Consider the following 23,369-nt stretch of genomic DNA (forward strand, 5'->3'; position numbering starts at 1 on the left):
AGCAAAGACCACGTCTCTGCAGAGCTTAGGTCCTAGACATCCCGGTCTCTGGTCCTAGATTCCTTTCCAAAAGATAATGATGGGCAATCAAAATGGATGAGGACCTAGACAGATACCTTCTGGCCCAGAAATGAGCAGCAGGCCACAGAGGTCATTCATCTCTAAACCTACGCCCACTGCAAACATCAGTCAAGAATCACGCTGTCATAGAGACGCATTCCATCCAATACGCTTCATGACCAGCCCCATCCATCTGTTAGTGCAAGCTTGCAGGAAGAGATTTCAACAGAGCTGCCAGAAAAAGACAGACTGGAAGAATGTCCTCAGATTTAGTTCCAAGAAATCGGCCAATGAAAATCATATAGATCACCACAATGAAGAAATTGACAATTGATCCAGAGGATGACACAGGGCCGGCAGTGTTTCTTTCTGCCATGCATGAACTCACCACACATCAGGAGCTGACCCCCAAGCAATAACAACCACAGTAGCAGCGTGTTTTCCAACCACTTCTTGGAAAACCACTGGCCTTGGAACAGATTTACCGTGCCTGATCTTGTTTGGTCCACACTTGCAAGATGAGTCGGTCAGGTCTCCCTGACAGGCTCTTCAGTCAAATTGCTTGGCTACTACCTGTGGACAAATTAGGATGGTGCCCAGGTACTTGACACCTCATCCCCTGAACGTGGCTATGAGGGGCCTTCAGACCATTCATGGGATAATTCCATCACTGTTTAATTCCACTTCTCTAAGAAAGCCTCCTGGCTGTCCATCTTATTTCTTCCTAATTGACACTTTCTACTATTGTCGCTTCTTGCCTCGGAATGAGCCTTGGTAACAAATCACTTAAGAATGTAAACATGTTCCTGGGCTTGCGTTGTGGAACAGTCCTGGCGTGGGGACCGGCGGTGGATAAAACTTTAATCCCTAAATGATACCAGACTGTGTGTATCAGTGCTAGATGACGTCACCGAAAAGGGACAGTCCCAAGGACTTAGAAATGCCACCATCCTAGAAGACCTCGAGTTCCTTCCTGCCAGAGAAAACCCTGCAGGCTCGGGTCTGTTTCGAGTTCTGTAATTTCGGTATTGCTCAGCGGTGACACTCTGGTTTCAAGACGTGGAACATACAGGAGGCAGACATTTTAAAATAGCATCCAGTCGAATATGAAAAACAATGGAACCCCTAGCCCAAGGAGACTGTGAGGTCATTCACAAGGTTAAACACAAACTGACAAGCACACAGAATGCCAACTAATACATAAGACTGTGAACAAGGCTTTCTTGGTCCCTTTTTACTTATATGTGTATTGAAGTAAGATTTCCTCTATGATAAAGTCCACACATCTGAAAGAGATAAGCCCATTTTACGTAGGCTCTCAGAGCTTATAGTTCTGTAGGCTTAAAGTCTGGCACAGGTTTTAGCTAAAATTAAGGCATTGGCAGGGCTGTACGCCCTTCTGTAGGCTCGGGGGGCGGTAGGGAGGGGGGTGGACAATTGGTTTCCTTGCTCAGCAGGGTTGTTAGCAGAATTTTTCCCCTTGTGCTTATAGAATTGAGGTTCCCATTTTCTTGTTGACTGTCATTTGAGAGTGGTTTTCAGCCCCTAAAGGCCACCTGCCTCCCTTGACGCAGGACCCACGTCCTCCATGTTTCAAATCAGAGATGAAGGATCCTTTCTGTCTCACACTTGAAATCTTTCCTCCGTCTTTTCCCTTTACTCTCCCCTGTACTGCTAGTTCACAAAGGTTTCTACATTTTAGAACACATAGTTAGATTAGGCCTGCCTGGATTATCCTGGGTCTGGGTCTTGGATCATTGCCCCGTCTCCAAGTCTGTCCCAGTGATCACATCTGCAAAGATTGTTTGGTCGTGCAAGGTTACATATTCACAGGTTCTAAGAATTAGGACCTGGACATCTTGGAGAGTGGTATGTGTGATGGTCCTGCCTCTCACATGTAATAAATGTTGCCCAGAGAAGATAATTCTATAAAGCAATGGGATGGGATGCATTAAAACCCCAACATGTCATATGTTGTGGTGTACTGATTCTACAGCTACAGAAGTGAAGGCATGGGTGGAGATTTGCAAACAGGTGGTGCAGCATAAAGCTAATTAGAAGAATCAAGCAAAAACAACAATATTATATAAACCCAGCTATAGAGAAAGGCCTTTGTTGTTGTTCGGTGCCATTGAGTCAGTTCTAACTTACACTGACCAGATCTACAGCTGAACCAAACACTCCCCAGTCCCGAGTTATCATCACAACTGTGCTCAAGCTTAGTCCTTTGTTGTGGCCATCTTGTCGAGTCCCTTCCTCTTTCCCTGCCCCTCTACTTCACCAAGCATGATGTCCTTCTCCAGGGACTGGTCTCGCCTGACCACATGTCCAAAGCGCAGGAGACAAAGTTCCGCCATCCTTCGGCATTTCTTCCAAGACAGATTCGTTGTTCTCTCAGCAGTCCAGGGTACTTTCAATATTCTTCCCCAGCACCCAATTCTAACATTAACTTTTCTTCAAACATCAATTTTTCTTCAGTCTTCCTTCTTCAGTGTCCAACTTTCACATCTATATGAGGCAATTGAAAATATCATGGCTTGGGGGAGACGCACCTTTGTGCTCAAAGTAACATCCTTGCTTTTCAATACTTTAAAGAGATCTTGTGTGGCAGATTAACCTAATACAGCGTGTCTTTTGATCTCGAGTGCTGCTTCCATGAGCATTGATTATGGATCCGAACAAAACAAAATCCTTGACATAAAAAAAAAATCCTTGACATCTTCAATTTTTCTCTGTTTGTCATGATGTTACCTGTCGATCTAGTTATGAAGATTTTGGTTTTCTTTACCTTGAGTTGTCATCCATACTGAAGGCTGCAACCCCTGATCTTCCTCAGTGAGATAGTTAGGTTTTCGGTGCCAACTAGGCCCCCATGGGAACACGTGGGTGGAGTTTAATCAGGTCAAAGCTTGATTGGAGGGCAACTGAGATAAATGCTTTCTTTTTTTTTTCTTTGAATGAAGGAGTGAGGGAGACAATGAGTGAGAAAGGGAGTGAATGAGAGAGTGAGTGAGTGTGAGTGAATGAGTGAGAAAGTGAGAGTGAGATACTGTGTGAGTGAGCCAGTGGGTGAGAGAGTGAGAGAGTAAGAGTGAGTAAGTCAGTGAGTTCCTAAGAGAGTGAGTGAGAGAGTGAGTGAGAGAGTTAGTGAGTGAGTGAGTGAGTGAGTGAGTGAGTGAGTGAGTGAGTGAGAGTGAGTGAGTGAGAGAGTAAGAGAGACAAAGAGTGAGAGAGTGAGAGAGTGTGTGTGTGAGTGAGTGAGAGTAAGAGTGAGTGAAAGAATGAGTTGAGAGAGTGAGATAGTGAGTGAGAGAGTGAGTGAGTGAGAGATTGAGTAAGAGAGTGAGTCAGAGAGTCAGTGAGAGACTGAGTGAGAAAGTGAGTGAGAGAGTGAGTGAGAGAGAGTTAGTGAGAGAGTCGATAAATGCTTTCTGAGGCCAGCTTCCCCTCTCTCTTTCTCCCTGGTGATCAGAACAGTTTGCTGCTGCTTGAGCTAGTCCTTTGCCTCAGCTGTGTGCTACGCTACCTGTGGGCCAAGCCAACCCCTGGATCATGAGTACATCGCTAGACCTGAGGCCCCATCAGGTCCTGCTCTGCTAGGCTAAGGCACTACCCTACTGTCTGATGGCCGACTCTGCCTGCCTTGCCTAAGGGAAGACTCTGTTGTCTGCTTCCTTGACCTTAGACCAGCAGCCTGCGCGGGTTGAAGGACCTTCCGCATATTAATTGTTCCATGAAAGTGAATTGAACTGAGCCCTCTGTACTGCTCTGTGGACTAATTCGCCGTAATATTTCTTCTCATTATATAAACCTATCCTTTATATATATTCATAAGTGCCCTGGTTTTGTCCCCGAGAGAACCCTGCCAAACACAATAAACAATTCCTCCTCACTGCTCAGCAAGCAAGGTTGGGTCAGAAACATATCACAGGCTGTTAATAAGCCTTCCTCCAAACCTGATAGCTTATTCTCCTTCATGTAATGCACTTTATCTGATGATTTAGTCAGCATACAGATTGAATCAGTAAGGCGAGAAGATACAACCCTGATGCACACCTTTCCTGATTTTAAGCCACACAGCATCCCCTTGTTCTGTTCCCAAAGTTGCCTATTGATGCATGTACAAACTAACTCCCCATACGCATAATGGAATGCTGTGGGATTCACATTCTCTAAAGCAGGGGTCCTCAAACTACGGCCTGCGGGCCACATGCGTCCCACTGAGGACATTTATCCGGCCCACCGGTGTTTCTGCCACCGCTGCCTGTCCTGCTTAGCAGCCAACTTGTCCAGTGTGCATAGGAATTTTTAAAAAATATTTTAAAACTATAGTCTGGCCCTCCAAGGGTCTGAGGGACAATGAACTGGCCCCCTGTTTAAAAAGTTGGAGGGCCCCTGCTCTAAATGCTATCCATAATTTGTTATCATTCACACAATCAGATAGTTGAATGTCACTGCCTTGAGCCAAGATCCATCTGACATCAGAGATGATCTCCCTAGTCCCATGTCCTCATCTGAATCTGACCGGAACCTCTGTCAGCAACCTGCTAATACATTGCTGCGGCCGTTCTTGGATGATCTTCAGCAAAATTCTACTGTCACGTGGTACTGATGAACTTGTTCTATAATTTAAGATTTCTGTTGGGTCACCTTTCTTTGGAATGGTACCGAGACGGAGCGCTTCCAGTCAGTTGGCCAAGTAGCTGTCTTCCACATTTCCTGGCAGAGACGAGAGAAATGCTTTAGTCGTGAAAGATTTATAAAATGCATCAGTATGCATCTTTTAAAAGTCAAGTAACTGAAGACTATTTTTTGATTCAAGAGAATGCATGAACAATGTATGGAGAGAGAAAATTAACAATAATCACATGTGCGTTATGTACCTATCTGAGGAGGCTTCAGAAGACTAGTGGGGAAAATGGAATTGCAAGATAATGACATTTCCCCATGAATGTTTTAAAGACCCCTCTTATGTAGAGAGAGAAGGAGAGAAAAAGGCAGAATAAAATAAATAAAGCTACCAGGCAGTTACATTTGCTGTGCCACTCAAGATGGTCGGTCAGACTGAGCGCTTTTTAAACACTAAGATTTAGCCCTAGTGGCATGGTGGCCTGCATGTGGCTGTGAGTCACAGGGTTGGTGGTTCAAGCCTACCAGTGGTACATGGAGAACCATGAAGGTTTTTCTGCCATAAAGTTTTACAACTCCAGACACAGAGGCAGTTCTATCCTGTCCTGTAGGATGGCTGTGAGTCAGAACTGACTTGATGGCAGTGAGAGAAGTGTTTCTTGAGTTGCTGGACTTCTGGTGCTAAAGCAGGGAAGTCCAGGTTCATCCACAGTGAGTGGTCATGGCAATGCTCAACTGCATAATATGATCTTTCCAACTACAGTCCGTGTGATGCCCATAAAATGGCTGGGTGGGTGTGTTAGTTTGGGTACTTTAGAGAAACAAATCCACAGAAACTCATGTATAAGGGAGTTTTATATAAAGGTTAACTGAACATCAAGAAAACATCCCAACCCAGTGCTGCCCAAGCCCATAAGTTCAACATTAACCCATATGTCCAACACCAATCCACAAAGTCCTCCTCCATCTCTCACAACACACACTGTGATGCCGACTGCAGGAGGAAAGCCGAATCAGTGAGTGTGTAAGCATCTCGGCGCTGGCAGGGGTCTCCACACGGCTGCTCCAGCACCCAGGGCTGCATCGGGGTAGGTCCAGGTGGCTTCTTCTTGGGGACCCCTGCAGGGATTGGACCTTGCAATTAAGATATATGGGACTGTAATGAAAGGAGTGGTCAGTGATCTTAAAAGAGATAATTCTAGAACAGATGTGAGGTCCTGACTACCAATAGGAAGAGATAGGAGTGGAGTGTGTCCTTGGAACCTGGGGTCCCTCTGCTGGGAACCTCCTCGACCCAGAAGACAGAGCTGCATGACTAGAGCCATCTCAGAGGCTGCGGTGGGAAAGCAATTGAATTCAAAACCACAAAGCTAGGCTTGAACTGCTTGGGAGCTGTGATTTTCAGTATCAGTTTGTTATTGGTGATCCCTAGTGTGGGACCAACTCCACACCCATGCTGCAGGGGAACACATGGTAGGTGCTGTCGGAGAAGATTCCGGAGCTTTGGGGAGATGCCTCTGCGGCGAGAGGCCAATGCTGACCGACAAGAGACGTGTTTTACAGGTTTCCTGTGATAAATATTCATGTGATAAAATATGTTGGTTTTGTCACCTATCATACAATTTAATTGTTCAATCATTAAGAAGAATTGTGCAATCATCAGCACAATCAATTTTAGCACATTTCTTCTTGCACTCGTGGTGAGCGCTCCAGTTCTCCCCATCCTCCCCTGCCCTGCCTGTAGGTGATTATCCATCCAGTTACAGTCTCTATAGATTTGCCAATCCTGGATTTCAGATACAGACAACCATACAAAGAAGAAGCCAACAAACAAAACCCAACAACAATGACAAAACAAAACAGAAAAACCTCAATTGAAAAGAAAGCAGAAGATGTTAAAACTGAAACAACTTTAAAAATGGGTTCAAAGGGAGCTCACGTGATAAGGTGTTAAATTTTAACATGGGCCATGGAGCCCTGGTAGTGAGGTGGTTATGATAATCCATGTGGTTATCAGTTCAAATCCAACTGCAGCGCTGCCACAGGGGGACTGGGATCTCTACTCCCAGAGCTAGTTACAGTCTCCCTGAAGGTCTCTATGAGTCGGAACTGCCTGGAGGTCAGCGAGACAGGGACCGATGTCAACTTAGCCATGTTCTCACCGCAAAGCTATTCCCCAGACTAGGATCCGAGGTGTCAGAGGGGATTCCCCGGAGACTAATCCCCCCCAAACACATGGATTTTTATTATACTGACTTAAAGTTTCTGCAATGAGCTCAATATGAGAAGTCAGTATCTTTTAAATTTCAGAATGAAAACCATTGCTATTTTGAACATCAAGATAATAAACCAGAGTTGATTCCAAAGGAGTGTAAGAAAGAGAAACCGTTGCTATCACGCTGACTCTGACTCGCTCACCAGGCGAGACAATCACTGTGCGTCCTCGGGCTCTTCATGGCGATTTTCAGAAGTAGTTTGCCAGGATTTTCTTCCTAATCCTTCTGAGTGGACTCAAACTCCTAACCTTCTGATGACCAACCAGCCTCTTAACCATTTGAGCCACCCAGGTACTCAAATGTTGAATCACAGCAATCGTTCTGTCTCAATTGAAAACACCCAAACCGTGATGTAACACAGTTCTGTTGTCGTGGGGAGGTGGTGTCAAGTCCAGTTCCTTCTCCGTGATTCCACACAACAGAGAAGCAGCTCCAGACTTTCCTCCCTCAGAGCCGCGGCGTGGGTTCAAACTCCCCACCTTTGGGTTAGCAGCCAAGCAGACTAATTCATATGCAAGCCATAGGACTGAATCTTTCACAGTGTCTGACGGGTACTAACTTGGAGGTCATTTGCTTTCAAAAGCCTGATTGCTATCTTAATAACTAATGAAATAAAAGCAGCACTATAAAGATTAATTGGCACTCGGGTCCATTAAGGGCTTAATGATAATGCCTTGCGGTATCAAATAACTGAGGATAACTTGATGCCAGTAACCATTCGTAACGTTTCCGGCCATTGAGATAAAAGCCAGTGGTGAGCTTAGGCGGGTTGTTTTGTTTTGTTACAATAATAATTAAACATGTTTGACCTCTAGTGTTATGCTATTGCTGTGTGTTTGGGTCCCAACCCTTAGCAACCCAGTGGACAGCCAAGCCCTGTGTACAGCAGGACGAGCTCGACCCGGCCCTGCACCAGCCTCACAATTGTTCTGAGGTTTGCGTCCAGTGTTGTGCCACTGTGCCAATCCGTCTCATGGAGGGTCTTCGTCTTCTCCCCTGCCCTTCTACTTTACCAAGCAGCTTGTCCTGCTCCAGAGACTGGTCTCTCCTGATAACCTGTCCAACGTAGAGGAGACAAAGTTTCACCATAGCCACTGTGAAAGAACATCTGGCTATACTTCCTCCAAGACAGACTTATCTGCTGTCACATAGTCCGTGATGCTTTCTATTCTGTTTGCCAGCCTCATAATTCAAACGCACTGACTCTGCTGCGGTCTTTATGCAATGTCCGGCTTTCACATGCGCACGAGGAAACTAAAGTTCCGTGGTTTGGGTCAGGTTCACCTTAGTCCTCAGAGTGACATCCTGGCTTTCCAATGTTTTGAAGAGGTTTTACATGTTATGGAATGGCCTAAAGACATTCCAACATGCCAGCCTGGATCGGGTTAAAATGAAAAACAATTTCCTTGTTTTTTTAGAGTCGACTATTTAGAATTTAAAATATGAGAAAATATCTGATCTATGAATGTAGCAGTCACTTCTTTCCAGTGGTGAACAGTTACTATCCTGACGAGGACCACGTGGGTGGTGCGTGTAATAGGGATTAGAGCGACATGCTGTTGCTCCAGGTTATAATGGAAGGGGACGAGTGATTAATTTAGTACTGATAGTGCCATTTCTACTCCTTGTGGCACCTAGTAGCCTTCTCAAAGACAGATAAGCCAAAGGGATCCGCTTTCGAGCACTAAGACTGAGAAGTGGCACTTTCCATCCAAACAGAGGGTCAGCGTCTCTGCATCTCTCTTCCCAGCCATGGTGACAGGAATGTCCCCAATGTTGGTTAGACACTCCCGTAGTTTTGGTGATGAGAGAGCAGAGCAGAAATCTTTACTCTTACATCAGTGAGGAAACTATTGGATGCTGGATAGGGAGCAACTCAGATTAAACTGTACCGCACTAGTCCACACGTGACACTTGCGACCTCGGGGCATGCGCAAAGCTGGCCTAGACAGCTACAGGCCCGGACACTCTTGTGATGCCTATGGAGCTCAGCAGCTGCCAAGTGGACCTAACCCATGGCACATTCGAGCCGCCCTTCATGGGGTTGTCTGTGGTTCAGAAGTGAACTCTGAGTGAACTCGAATCTCCGACTCTCCCACAAGTTAACCTCTTGCGCCATCCTGGGCCTCCGAAGGCAAGCCAATTCATTGTCTTCTACATCAGTGGCACCATCAGTAAAGTTGAGATAATAACCAGTGAGTGTAAGGAGTGAAGAAATCCAGCAGTCCCCATCGTCCCTCCAGTTCTTGAAACCAAGTGTCTTGGAGTATATCACCTTGAGCCCCAACAGGGACAAAACAGAGTGGAGAAGTGCCTAGAATTCTTCCTGAAAAGCCAGCTGGGAACCCCAAATAATGGCAACCCCCGACCCAAACCCCCCAAGACAGATTGAACTGTCCAGGAGATGTCCATCCATGCCCATTGGGACCACCAACGTTCCAGGAACAACTTCCTACTTCTCTACATCAAGCCCATTGCCTAGTGCCTACAACAACACAGATGTGTTCTTGCATCAAGGCCAATAGCCTTACCTACCTCTGCTTCTCACACCCGGCACGTATTCCCAGACACCAAGTGGGAATTTAGCCTAAAACCCCAGCTAAGACCTCAAGGTACACAGAGAGTTAGAATGGACATCACCAGATAGCCCATCGAATCCCCACATATCCTCAAATACAAGGCATTGAGTGGGGGCTGGTGATGCACAGTCTTGGCAGGGTAACTGATCCCCAAGTCCAGGCACTTCCCCCTTTGCTCACATGCAGAAAGTAACCCTCTTCCAAACCACTTGTCTTCCGCTTGCCCCGACCACGTGGACATATAGAGACCAACTACTGAGGACTCTGAAGCCTCCACGAGGATAAAGACCTTACTAGGAACCAACTAAATAGGCCTGATGCGTAGGTGGGCATGGGGACTCATCTCTGAGTTCTGGTTTTGATTCTTTACTAATGGGCCAACATCAAGGCAGACAAATCATGTCCCTGCCCTTGCTTCATGTGCTAGAGCTCATGGGCTCAAACATAGGAACAACTGTGAGAACCATCTGTTGTACATACGGTTGCCACGTGTTGGAACCAACTGGACGGCACTTAACAATAAGAAGCCACAGTACTGCGGGAGGCCAAGATCAAGGCCAAGCTGCACTGAAGCCCTTAGCCCACAACCAGGCTCCAGGAATTTATGGAATCTCAGTTAAAATGTTTCAACACACTAACGAAAGACTGGAAGCACTTACTTGTTTATGTCAAGACATTTGGAAAACAGCTACCTGAGCAGTTAATTAGAAGAGATTCATATCTGATTTATTCAAAAGAAAGGGGATCCAACAGAATGCTCGAATTATAGAGCAATATCATTTATACCACATGTAAATGCAACTGTACAGAAGATCATCCAGTAAGGGTTGCAGCAATCCATTGACAAGGAGCTGCCAGAGATTTAGGTCAGATTCAGAAGAGGACATGGAACAAGGGATAGGTAGCTTTGCTGATGTCAAATAGATTTGGGTGAAAACAGAGAATGCCCAGAATATGTCTACATGTGGTTTATTGATTATACCAAGGTATTCGACTGTATGGATCATAACAAACTATGGATAGCCTTGATAAGAATGGGAATCCCAGAGCCCTTCATAATGTCATGTGCAAACTGTACAGGGATTAAACAGAACAAGGGAATACTGTGTGGCTTCAAAGCAAGAAAGGTGTGAGCCAAGCAACCAATCAGAGAAGCTAGATTACATGAAGAAGAAGGAGATGAAAGAATTGGAGGAAGGCTTCTTAACAACCCAGGGTATGCAAACAACACAACCTTGCTTGCTGAAAGTGAGGCAGACTTCCTGATGAAGATCTGGGTTGCAGCCTTCAATAGGGATTACAACTCAAAATCCTCACAACGGGGCCAATACTTAACCTCAAGATAAATGGAGGAAAACTTGAGATTGTAAGGATTTCGTCTTCTTGGATCCACAATCAATGCTCATGGAAGCAGCAGTGAGGAGATCAGATGACACCAAACATCAGGTAAATCAAAGGCACAAGACCTCTTTAAAGTGCTGCAAAACAAGGATGTTTCTTTGAGGATTAAGGTGTGCCTGAACCAATCCATGGTATTTTCTCTGTCTCTCTCCCGCTCTCTTTTTTAATAAATTATTTTATTGGGGGTTCTTACAGCTCTTATAACAATCCATCCATCAATTATATCAAGTACATTTGTACATATGTTGCCATCATCCTTTTCAAAACATTTTCTTTCTGCCTGAGCCCTTGGTATCAGCTCCCCTTGTTACCCTCCCTCCCTTTTTAACCCTTGATAAATTATTATTATTATTTTCACGTCTTACACGATCCACTGTCTCCCTTCACCCACGTCTCTGTTGTTCATCCCCCTGGATGGGTGGGGGTTGGGGGGACCTAGACATCGATCGTTGCAATCAGTTCCCCCTTTCTCCCTGAACCTTCCCTTTACCCCCTGGTATTACTACCCCCATTACTGTTCCTGAGTGGTTTATCTGTCCTGGATTCCGTGTGTCAAGAGCGCTTACCTGTACCAGTGTACGTGTTCTGGTCTAGCTGGATTTGCAAGGTAGAATTGGGTATATGATAGTGGGGGGAGGAGGAAGCATCAAAGAAGTAGAGGGATGTTGTGTGTTTAGTTGGTGCTATACTGCACCCTGACTGGCTCATCCCTTCATTGTGACCCTTCTGTGAGGGCATGTCCAACTGTCTACAGATGGGTTTTGAGTTTTGACTCCAATGCCCTGCATTGGCATCAGTATGATTGTTTGGGGTCTTCCGATGCCTGATAGCTGATCGCATTGATACCTCTTGGGCACACAGGCTGGTGTGCTTCTTCCATATGCGCTTTTTTGCTTCCATGATGGATGGCTGCTTATTTATCTTCAAGCCTTTAAGACCCCAGACAATATATCTTCTAATAGCCAAACACAGTCAGCTTTCTTCACCACATTTGCTTATGCACTCATTTTGTCTTCAATGATCGTGTCAGGAAGGTGAGCATCACAGGATGTCAGGTTATTAGAACAAAATATTCTTGCGTTGAGGGAGGATTTGAGTAGAGATCCAATGTTCATCTGCTACCCTAATCCTTAACATATAAATATTTGTTCATAGATCTATATTCCTATCATTATATATGAATATATTTACATATGTACTATATTTGTACCTTTATAAATGTCTTTTACCTCCTAGTTCTTTCCTCTATTTCCTTTTACTTTCCTCCTGTCCCACTATCATGTTTGACTTTCATTTGGCTCTCAGTAATTCCTCTCAGCTACATTGCACTTGATCAAACCCCACCAGGCATTCTACTCCTTATTTGCCATCAGTGTTAGATCTCTTGTTGTTCCCTTGTCCCTAGTTTTGTTGGCTCCCCTCTTTCCCCCACCTCCTCCTCTCCCATGGCCACCGGGAACCATCAGTCCAGTTGTTTTCTCCTCAATATTGTAAATCCTGCCTATCTTGCATAGATAGAAAAAAAAGTCTACAAATAGTTCCAGGTCTGTCTACTGACCCTTATGAATGTTTTCTGATCAGGTGTGATGAGGTGCCGAGCCCTGTCCCCCAAGTCAGAAGTCTATTTTCAGGATCCCTCAGGACTTTGTTCCTTAACTCCCCTTGCTGCTCTGTTGCACTCCCTTCATGTTTCACCCCATTGTGTGTGTGGGGGGGGGGGGGGCGGGGTTGTGGAATGTCAGACCAGGCACAATTCCCATACTGTGTCTCCAGTGCTGTGCCATGTCGCGCTGTGGGTCAGTGAGGGGACGTCCTGTCTCATGGTGCCCCGAGCCCAACAGTCCCGTGTGCATTGGCTGCTCTGAGCAAGAGTGTCTTCCCTGAGGTTTGGTGCCCATTGTACTTTTTAAGCTTATCTCAGTGAATTCATGTTGTACTTGTCCTTTTGTGCTTGACTTACTTTGGTTAGCATAATTTCCTCTAACTTTTCCCATAAGAGGATGTGTTTCATGCATTCATCACTGCTTTTTAGAGATGTATAGTACTCCATTGTATGTATATATCATATTTTTAAAATCCATTCATCCATTGATGGAAATTTAGGTTGTTTCCAACTCTTTGTAATTGTGAACTGCTTCGCGATGAACAACGGAGTGCAGATGTCCGGTCGTGATCTGTTTCTTACTTCTGGGTATATGTCCAGTAGGGGGACTGGTGGGTCATATGGTAGCTCAGTTTCCATTTGTTTTAGGTATCACCAAATTGATTTCAATAATGGCTTCATACACCTACAGGACAACCAGCAGTGGATGAGAGTTCCAATCTCACCACAACCCCTCCAACACTTGTTGCTTTCTGATTTTTTTGAATTGGGCTACCTTTGAGGGTGTCGGGTGGTATCTCATGGTTATTTCCATTTGCATTTCCCTTATAGCTTACGATTTGGAACACTTTCCCATATGTTTATTGACCACTTGGATTTTTGTCCTTGTGAAACTTCCATTCAGGTCTTTTGTCCATCTCCTCAATGGGTTATTTGTTTGTTTGGTTTTTTTTTTTTCTTATTGTAGGCTAGTAGAGTATTGTAGATTTTGGTAATAAGGCCTTTGTCTGGTGTGTCATTGCTAAAGATGTTTTCCCAGTCTGGGCTCTCTTATTACTCTCTTGGCAAAGTTTTTTAATGTACACAAGCATTTAATCTTCAGTATATTCCACTTGTCAATTTGTGCTTCCTCTGTGTGTCCTTCCTATTTTCCATAGATTATGTATTCCCTGAACCAAAGTTCTTATGTTTGTCTCAATTCCCTCATTGTACTGTACCTCATTGTACTGGGTACTTTAAAGAAACAAATCCACAGAAGCCCATATGTAAAAGAGAGAGTTTTATATAAAGAGTACGTGCACATCAAGAAAACATCCCAACCCAGTGCTGCCCAAGCCCACAAGACCAACATTAACCCATCTGTCTGACACCAATCCACAAAGTCCTCCTCCAGCTCACCAAACACATGCAGTGACGCCAACTTTAGGAGGAAAGTGGAATCAGTGAGCATGTAAGCATCTCAACACTGGCAGGGGTCTCCACACGGGTGCTCCAGCACTCAGGTTACATGGGCATAGGTCTATGCGGTTTCTCCTCGAGAATGGCTTGCAAGAAGTGATCCTTACCAGCTGAAGCAGGGAACTGACTAAGGCAGCTGCACCCTAGTCTGACCATCCCAAAGCAAGAGACCCAAGAAGTAGAAAGGCAAGGCTCACTGAGCCATTTATCCCTCTGCCCTTCAATTAACCCCACAGGTATTTATCAGCTAGGATGGCACAATAAACTAATTACTTCACTCATAGATGGCCCTAAAGTTTGGGGGTTTACCTCAAGGTCCGTGCTCCACCTACAATTTATTCTTGTGCCTGAAGTGAGATGAGACTTGCTTCATTGTTCAGCTGGTAGACATCCATTTTTTCCAGTACCACTTGTTGAAGAGGGCATCCCCTTCCCACGTGATATTTTGGGGGCCCTTATTAAAGATCAGTTGTCTGCATACTAATACTTTCATTTCTGGGTTTTCAGGTCTTTTCCATTGGTTTGAGTATCTGTCATTATACCAGTACCATACAGGTTTGATCACTGTGGCTGTACAATAAATAGGTGGTAAAATCAGGTAAAACAAACCCTCCCACTGTGTCCTTCTTCTTGAGGAGTTCTCTGCTATTTCTGGGCTTCTTCCCTCTCCATATGATATCGGTAATCAGTTTTTCCTATTCTTTGAAGGGAGATACTGGTATTTGTATCGGAATAGCGTTAAACTTACAGAGTGCCTTAAGTAGTACTGACATTTTTACTATGTTAAATCTTGGGATCCATGAGCATGGTATATTCTTCCATTTGTGGAGGTCACTTTTGGTTTCTTGTAGTAGTGTTCTGTAGTTTTCCTCATATAAATATTTTGGGTTTTTTGTTAAGTATATGGCTAGATATTTCAATTTGTGCTTGACTATTGTGAAGGGTACTACCTTTTTGATCTCCTCTTCTGTGGTCTTGTCAAATTTACATACCAGACCGATAGACTTCTGTTTGTTGATCTTGCACCCTGCCACTCTAACATATTCCTCTATTACTTCCAGCACTCTGCTGGTGGGGTTTTCCATATATAAAATCATATTATCTGTGAATAATGATAGTTTCACCTCTTCTTTCCCCACATGAATACCTGTGTTGTTTTTCCTTTGCCAAATGTTGTTAGCTAGGACCTCCAGTAACATGTTAAATAAAAGGGGCAAGCTTGTCTGGTCCCTTTGTCCAGTGGGATTGTTTTGTCTTTTCTCCATTGACTATCACATTGGCTGTTGATTTTACATATGTAGCTTGTATTATATTGAGGAAGTTTCCTTCCATTCCTATCTTCTTGCGTGTCTTCAACAGGAATGGATGTTGGATATTGTCAAATACTTCCTCTGTGTCTATCAAATTATCATGTGGGTCTTATCCTTTTTTCTTGTCAATGTGGTGAATAATGCTAATGAACTTTTAGATGTTGTACTTCCCTGGAATGAATCTCACTTAGTTTGGGTGAATTATTCATTTTAGATACTTTTGCATTCTATTAGCCAGTATCTTTTTAAGGGTTTTTGCATTGATGTTCATTAGAGATATCGGTTTGTAGTTCTCAATTCCTGTGGAATCCTTCCCCATTTTAAGTGTCAGTGTTATTCTAGTTTCATAGAAAGAGTTCAGGAGTTTGCCCTCTTTTTCTATACTCAGGAAGAATGAGTTTGTGTAGGATTGGTGACAGTTCTCTCTGAATGTTTGGAAAAATACTCCTGTGAAGCTGTCTAGCCTGGGGCCTTTTTAAGTTGATATTCCTTGATAAACTTGTTTATTTTTCTATTGCTATGAGTTTGTTGAAGTTCTTGACATCCATCTGGGGTAGCCTAGAGAGAGATTGTTTTTCCAAATAAGTGTCTATATCTTCCAAATTATTGAATTCATTGAAGTACAGGCCTTCATATTACTGTTATTAGCCTTTTAATTTCATTAGAGTCCACTGAAATGTCCCGTTTCTTCCCTCATCCTGGCTATTGATATTTGTACCTTCATTTCTTTGGTTAAGATTGCCAACGGTCTATCGATTCTGTTATTCCATTCAAAGAACCAGCTTTTTTGCTGTCTTGATTTTTTGTACTGTTTTCTCTCTCGTTTATCTCAGTCCTGATTTTTAAATTTTCATTTCTTTTACAATTAGTAAGATGGTCCTATTGACTCTGCTCTAATTGCTGGAAGTTTTGTGCTAGCATATCAACCACAAGTCTCTCCTCCTTTTTCATCTGTGCATTTATCACTATCAAACTTCCTCCAATAACTGGTTTTGCTGTGTCCCAAAGGTTTTCGTATGTATTCTCATAGGTTTCTAAAAACTTGCTAAATCAATCTTGGATCTGGGCCTGTACGCACTCATTTTGCAGTAGGGAGTTAGGCATCCTCCAATTGCTTGCCCTTGTTTGCTTAATCATCTTGTTGTTGATTTCCAGCCTTATGGCATTGTGGTCCGAGACAGAAGTCAGAGTGACCTTGATATTCTTGAAATGGCAAAAGCTCAACTTGTGTCCCAGCATGTGGCCAATCTTTGAGTATGTGCCATGTGTATTTGAAAATAATATGATTTTTTAAATTTGCATTTGGGTGGAGAACTCTGAAAATGGCCATCAGGTCAGGTTGCTTAACTATAGAATTTAGTTGTGTAGCTTCCTTATTGAGTTTCTTTCCCTGTGATCTATCTTTCACAGAGAGCAGTGTATTAAAGGCAACTACTATGATTGTTGAGCCTGTGATTTCTTTTTCCATCTTTTAGAGCATTTGATCGATGGAGTTTGCAGATCTCTCATTGGGAGTGTATAATTTTATTATGCTTCCTGATTCTTGTTCTACTGATCCCTTGAGCATTATATAGTACCCCTCCTTATCTCTTGTTATGGCTTGTACCTTAAGATCGGTTTTGTCAGAGATTAGGATTGCAACCCCTGATCTTTTTTGAATTTCCATTTGCTTGGTATATTATTCTCCAGCCTTTTATTGTTTTGTCCGTGAGATTCACATTTGTTTCTTGTAAGCAGCAGATCAATGGGTTGTGTTTTCTAAGCCAGTTCTCTAGTTTCTGTTTTTTAATGGGTGAGTTCAGTCCACTGATATTCAGATTTATAACATCTATCTCTGGACTCTGTGATGTCATCTAATAATTTTTGTATGAGGTGTTTTCCTAACTCCCTTCTTATCATTTTGTGTGTGTGTGTGTGTGTGTGTGAGAGAGAGAGAGAGAGAGAGAGAGAGAGAGAGAGAGAGGTCATTTCTGCCTTCTTTTCACCATTGATCCAATGTTGTCTTGGGGGCTGTGCTTAATGTGTTACCTCTGAGTGGACTTGCTCTATGTGATGGACTCCTTTTTGTGCTTTGTGAGTGTTGTTAATTGACCACACTGGGTCAGCAAGGACTTTTTGTAGAACTGCATTTCCTTTAATGTATTCTTTGAGGTTTTTCATTTTCCAGGAAGAGCCTAAATTCTACATCTATCTATCAAGATAGTTTGGCTGTTATGTTAGACAGGGTTCTGTAGAGAAACAAAACCAGGATAATAATAATTTATACACACACACACACACACAGAGTTAATCTATAAAGCAGTACAAATGACTCAGTACAACTCACTTCTGCGAGGCAGCTAATACACTTGAGGGCTGCTGGGTAGTCCTCTGTAGAGCAATTCAGGCTATCCAGCCACAGGCATCAAACAACAAGGCAGGTCACCAATAGTCAGCCAGATGACAAGGTCAGACAGTCCCCAGCTCAAGACATGTAAATTCCAATGGTGTGGCGAAGCAGTTCTTGAAGGAACCTCAAATCACAGTGGCAAAGTCCACGGGTTAGGTGTCCCAAAGGTAGTGTAACTTGCAAATTGAGGCACAGAACAAGCTAAGGCAGCCGCACACTGGTCCAATCATCAAGGAGCAAGAGACAAGAGAGGCAAGGTTCACCAGGCCATTTATCTCTCTGCCTTTCGATTAATCCCACATGTGTTCATTGGTTACCACTATAAACCTACCCATCACAGCTGGGTAGAGGGATTCTTGAGTTTGCATTGTTTTCTTTCAACTTTCAGAAGATGTTACTCTACTCTCTCCTTTTCTTCATGGTGTCTACCAATAGGTCTGAGCATATTCTTATTTGGGTATCTTTATAGGTGACTGCCTTTTTACCCCTAGCTGCTCTAATAATCCAATTATTCTAATGTTATATTTCTTAATATCATCAGACATTGTTCTTGGGTTTTCTTCAGCTTCTCTGCTTGTCTTGTTTGACTGCCTTTCCTGTTTGTTAAGGCCAGCCTGGTTATACTCAAGGTCACTGGCATGGTTCTCCGCTTCTTCTACTCAGTTGATGAAGTTTGTTAACTTGTTTTTTGCTTTTGTTACCTCGTCCCTTAACTCTTGTATTCCTCTTTGGGGTGTGGCCTTTATCTCCTCTAGTGTTTCATCCTTTTTCTGTATTGCTTCCCTCATATCTTGTATGATTCCAAGCAGCATTCTGAAGATTTCTTTCTGTGGTAGATCATCTCCTGCTTCTTGTATGCACGTCGCTAAGTTCGGGATTTCTTCTGACATTGTGTGTTGTTTCTCCTAGGTTTGTTTGTCTAGTTGTGGCAGGTTGATGTTTGCATGTCACTTTGGAGGAGCTTGGCATCATTTTCTAGGGAGTCAAAGAATCCTGGGATATCTCTTTGGGTGGCTTGTAGGAATGCTTCTATGGACTGCCTATAGCCAACTGTGCTGGGGGTTGGGCTGCTACTTTATCCTACTGGGGTTTACCTCTCACCCTAGCCTACCAGGATTCCATTGTTTGGAGGGCAGGTTGGATGGCCCTCTCAGGGGAGACTGGATGGAAAGTTGTGGGCTGAGAGGGTGGTGCTGTGTAGGCCAATTGGGTGGGGAGCCACAGCCATTTGTTGGAGAACATTGGAGGGAGGTCTCAGGGGGGTGGACTGAGGCCAGCGGCAGTCAGCAGACCATGGTGCCAGTCTGGGGATGGCTGACAGTGTAGCCGCAGGTTCAGGGAAGTCTGGTGGGGCACCACAAGGTCTGGGGCAGCCCAGCGTGGAAGCCGCAAGACCAGGACAGTCCAGTAGAGGAGCCACAGGGTCTAGGACCAGCCAGCAGGGGGGTCATGGAGCCGACATGGGCCTATGGAGGAGTTATGTGTCCAGGTGCAGTCCAGTGGAGGGGGTGATGGTGCAGGTCTGGGTGGGCCAGTGGTTATGGGGGTTACAGGGCCTGGATGGACTCTCAGAGGTGTTGAAGGACCAGGTGTGACCTGGCGGGGGTGGGGGGGGCTGGAGAACCATGGGTGGCCCAGCAAAGGAGCTACAGGGTCAGGGCAGTCCTACAAGGGAGTCACAAATTTAGGACAGTCTGCGAGGAAGCTTCAGGATCAGAAGCAGTCCATCTGGGGAGCCTGAGAGCTGGGGAGGTCCCTTGGGGGAGTCGGGGAACTGAGACGGACCATGGGAGAGCCAAGAGGTCATGGGTGACCTGTCAAGGTGGGGTGGGGGGGTGTCTCAGAAACGTAAAGAATTTTAGTGAGTCCTTGAATCACTCGGTGGTCGAAAATCTCAGGAGGAGGTCTGAATCACAGACCCTAGCACACTTGAATTCTATTTCTAGCAGCCAGCCTCCCAATGTTGGCCTCCTTACCTCTTGGTTTCCTGATGTAACAACAGGAGCACCAAGTGGTGATTCTACCTGGAGGCCAACTTCAAGCCATAGTATTGTCAATGGCCTCATATGCATGAGAAATTTGGACATTGAATAATGAAGGCCAAAGAGGAATCGATGCATTTGAATTATAGTGCTGTCAAAGAATATTGAAAATACGATGGACTGCCAAAATAATAAACAAATCTCTCTTGGAAGAAGTAGTCGGAATGCCCCCTTACAGGCAAGCCTGGTGAGATTTCACCTCATCTACTTTGGATATGTTATCAAGAGAAGCCAGTCCCTGGAGAAGCTTGATAACGTGGACGGGCAGAGATAGAAAGGAAGGCCCTTGAGGAGATAGATTCACACAATGACCACAGCGATGAGTTAAACATAGGAACAATTTGAGGATGTTGCAGGACCATCCGTTATATATAAGGTCACTGTGAATGGGAACCACCTCAAAGGCACCTCACAACAACAGCAGCAACAACAACACGCCTCTGTTTTTCCTATATGTAAATGGGGCATTTAAGCTAGATTAAGCTGTGGTTACAAACCACCTAGAGCACTCCAAAAGCACTGAGAACCTGCGGCACCCACTCGGAAGGTTCTGCATCAGTGCGTTGACTTTCTTCCATCTCATTAAGTCCCACCACATCCCAGTGCTATTCGCAGGCATGAGGCCCCTCAAGTTTCCTGCCCTGGTGCTTGTCCTCTGACTTGGAAGCTGATGGTGGCATTTAGCCGGAAACGTCCTCTCCCCAGTCCTGATTTTTAATGTGGCACCTGTACGCACAGGTGACCAAATCATTTCATCTCGCTAATTCCTCCTCTCATTTGTAAAGGGGAAAGGTTGAATAAATAGCGTGCAAATGTCTTCTTTCAATTCGTTCTATAATGTTGTGACCTTTGGAGACAATTGGGGCAGGGCCGAAAAATGAAAGCAGAAATCCTGAATCCCAGGATGCTGGTCCATCTGGTTATATTCCTGGAAAACCACTTTAAGAATCCCAAAGAGCTGCTTCCTAGCAGGGCACCCCATTCCCTGGGGTGGCCTCAGAGATGACTCCCTTCCCCTTCACTAGCACTGAGATTTAGGCAGGTTGTCAAGTCTTCTCATGACTGTTGCTTACTGAGGATGCAGCAAGCAGACAAGAGAGCAAAGGCCGAATGAGCACCTTCAAGAAAGCAGCCAGAAAGTGGACAGGACCACACAGAAGGTCCGTAGGCTAATGTTTCCTTTTGACTTTCGACACTGGGGTTCCTGGAAACCCTTTTAAAAGCAACACAAGGGATGGCAATGGTGTAACTAAAGTGATTGGCAGGCTCCTGTCACTGAACTCCCTCTGGAACGGATCATCTGTCAATACTTGGATCTGTCTCCTGTTCCCCCAGAAAGCTCCAGAACACGCCCTAGTCCTGGTTCATGGCAAGGGTTCCAGAAGTCCACTGACCCCGCTTTGGGAAACTCGTTTTCTTCCTTCATGCTGGGAAGCGATTTTAGGGAGCATTTGTAGAGGAGACGGGGGGGGGGGGGGGGAAGGGTGTCACATTATGGGTCCATTCCTTGCATCTTGCTGTCACTTTCAGTTGTTAGTTTCCATGAAGTCTGAGCAGACTCATAGCAACCCTACACCCAACAGAATTAAACAGTGTCAGCCCTATGCGAGTGCCGTGTGTGAGTCCAGGGTTGCGGGCACTGTGTCGATCCACTTCTTTGAAGGGCTTCCTCTAACCAACCAGGTCATCATCCTCAATAACTCAAAGTGAGGTTTTTGGTTTGTTTTGTTTTTTTTAAACAAATCTTTCTAATCATTCATCACCAATCCATAAATGTGATCTATAATTAAAAACAGCCTTGAACTTGTCAAAACTCCAGTTTTACAGATGAGAAGGGTGAATCAGCGTCTAGAAGGCTTGCCTCTGGTTGCATACCTAGTTATTGGCTAAATTGGGACTAGATCCAGGTCGCCTGACCCAATTTTACTTTGCTAATTTCTAACCACTCTGATTTTCCCTGTTGTTTCTGCTATCAGCTTGTTGCATTTTCTCGAGGAAAATCGGATATCTCAGATGGGAAATGAAGTAGATCCTGACAGCTTCCTGGGAGACAATGACTTTATTTCTGAATGAGCAACAGAGGCACACTCTATCTGTAAGCCAGCACAGGGATCAGCCACATGATGCAACGGTGGGGATTGTTCCCAAGATGTGTCTAAAGGGTGGCCCTGCAAAACCTCCAAATCCCCTGCCAGCGGGAAGGAGGCCTGCTGACATTGATGGGTTTCAAGCGCTGCAAACTCTCCGTTGTTACAAGTCTGCACAGTGTTTTCAATCAATGCAAAATACCTGCGGTACATGACTAAGGATCTCTTGAACCAACAAGACAAATTAAACAAACATCTGATATAAGAATATGAACATATGAATCACAAAACAAACATAAAGCAAACAACAAACATTAAAAGTAAATAAATTAGGGTGACGGGCACATGAGGCTGTTTTGTTTTTTCTTTCTAAAGGCATGATTCACATACAGTGAGAGACCGGAGTCTTCAGTGCACAGGCCTCTGCGTTTACATATGTAGACAACCACTTAACCAACACCGTAATGAAATTCAGGCCATGGCATAGATACTCATCAAGGAAGCTAGTAGTCTGCCTGCTGTCGCCATAGATGAGTTTCTCGTTTAACAAGAAATGTCTGCCTAGCAAATGGTCACCTCTTTTGAAGGGTAATAGCCCTGATTTCTTGTAGAGGTGCGGGTTTTTCGAGTGATATGGTAATTTATCACTTGGATACATGTCTTATGGCTCACACACTCTTCCGTGTAGTAACCCCTCAGCTGTAGAACGACATGCAGACAGTGAAGATGTGAAATTTACTTGTTTGCAGGGATCGCTTGTCATGGTGGCATTTGAATCATGTTTCTCTTGTGTTAATTACGGGGTGTTTGTATGTGAGTGTCTATGCTGTATTTACATTTTGAGGTTGTTAAGTCATATGTAGTGGTGTGTGAGGAGTCTGGACAGAAGGTCAATTGAAAAGGCAGGATGGGTTCTCGAGTCTGGTATTGAGATTTTTGATAATGCACCAAAAGCCTCATTCATGAAAGGAAAGGAAAGCCAATGTGTAAGCTGGACTTCATTAACATGGAAACCTCTGCTCCATGGATTCATAAAGGAGATGAGTCCCAGACAGGCAGAAAAAGATCAGCAAAGCATAGATCTGATAAAGGTCTTGTGCCCAGCAGAGGCAAAGAACTCTTAAACTCAACCAGAGAAGACAAGCATCTTGATTTTCAAATGGGCACAAACGTCTGAGCAGACACCTCACCAAAAGCTTGACCGAGATGCCCAGTAAGCCAAGGAAAAGATGCTAAACATCACCTGCAATCCTGATGCTTCCAACGAGAGCGTCAATGAACTACCACTGCCTACGTGTTGTTATCAGGTGCCATCAAGTGCGTGCCAATTGGCGTGGCCGAATGGAAGACCCCCATGGTATTACCTAGGCTGCAATCCTGCCCAGATAGGGTTTCCAGGTCTGCCCCCAACACAGCCAGCGAGTAGGTTCAACCCACCAACCTTGGCTTTCTAGCAGCTGAACACTTATCTGCTGCACCACCAGACCATCGTAGACATTCAGGGGGGGAACACTGGGGAAAAAATGTCTAGTGAG

Source organism: Tenrec ecaudatus, chromosome 10, assembly GCF_050624435.1.
Source record: "Tenrec ecaudatus isolate mTenEca1 chromosome 10, mTenEca1.hap1, whole genome shotgun sequence".
Lineage (NCBI taxonomy): Eukaryota > Metazoa > Chordata > Mammalia > Afrosoricida > Tenrecidae > Tenrec > Tenrec ecaudatus.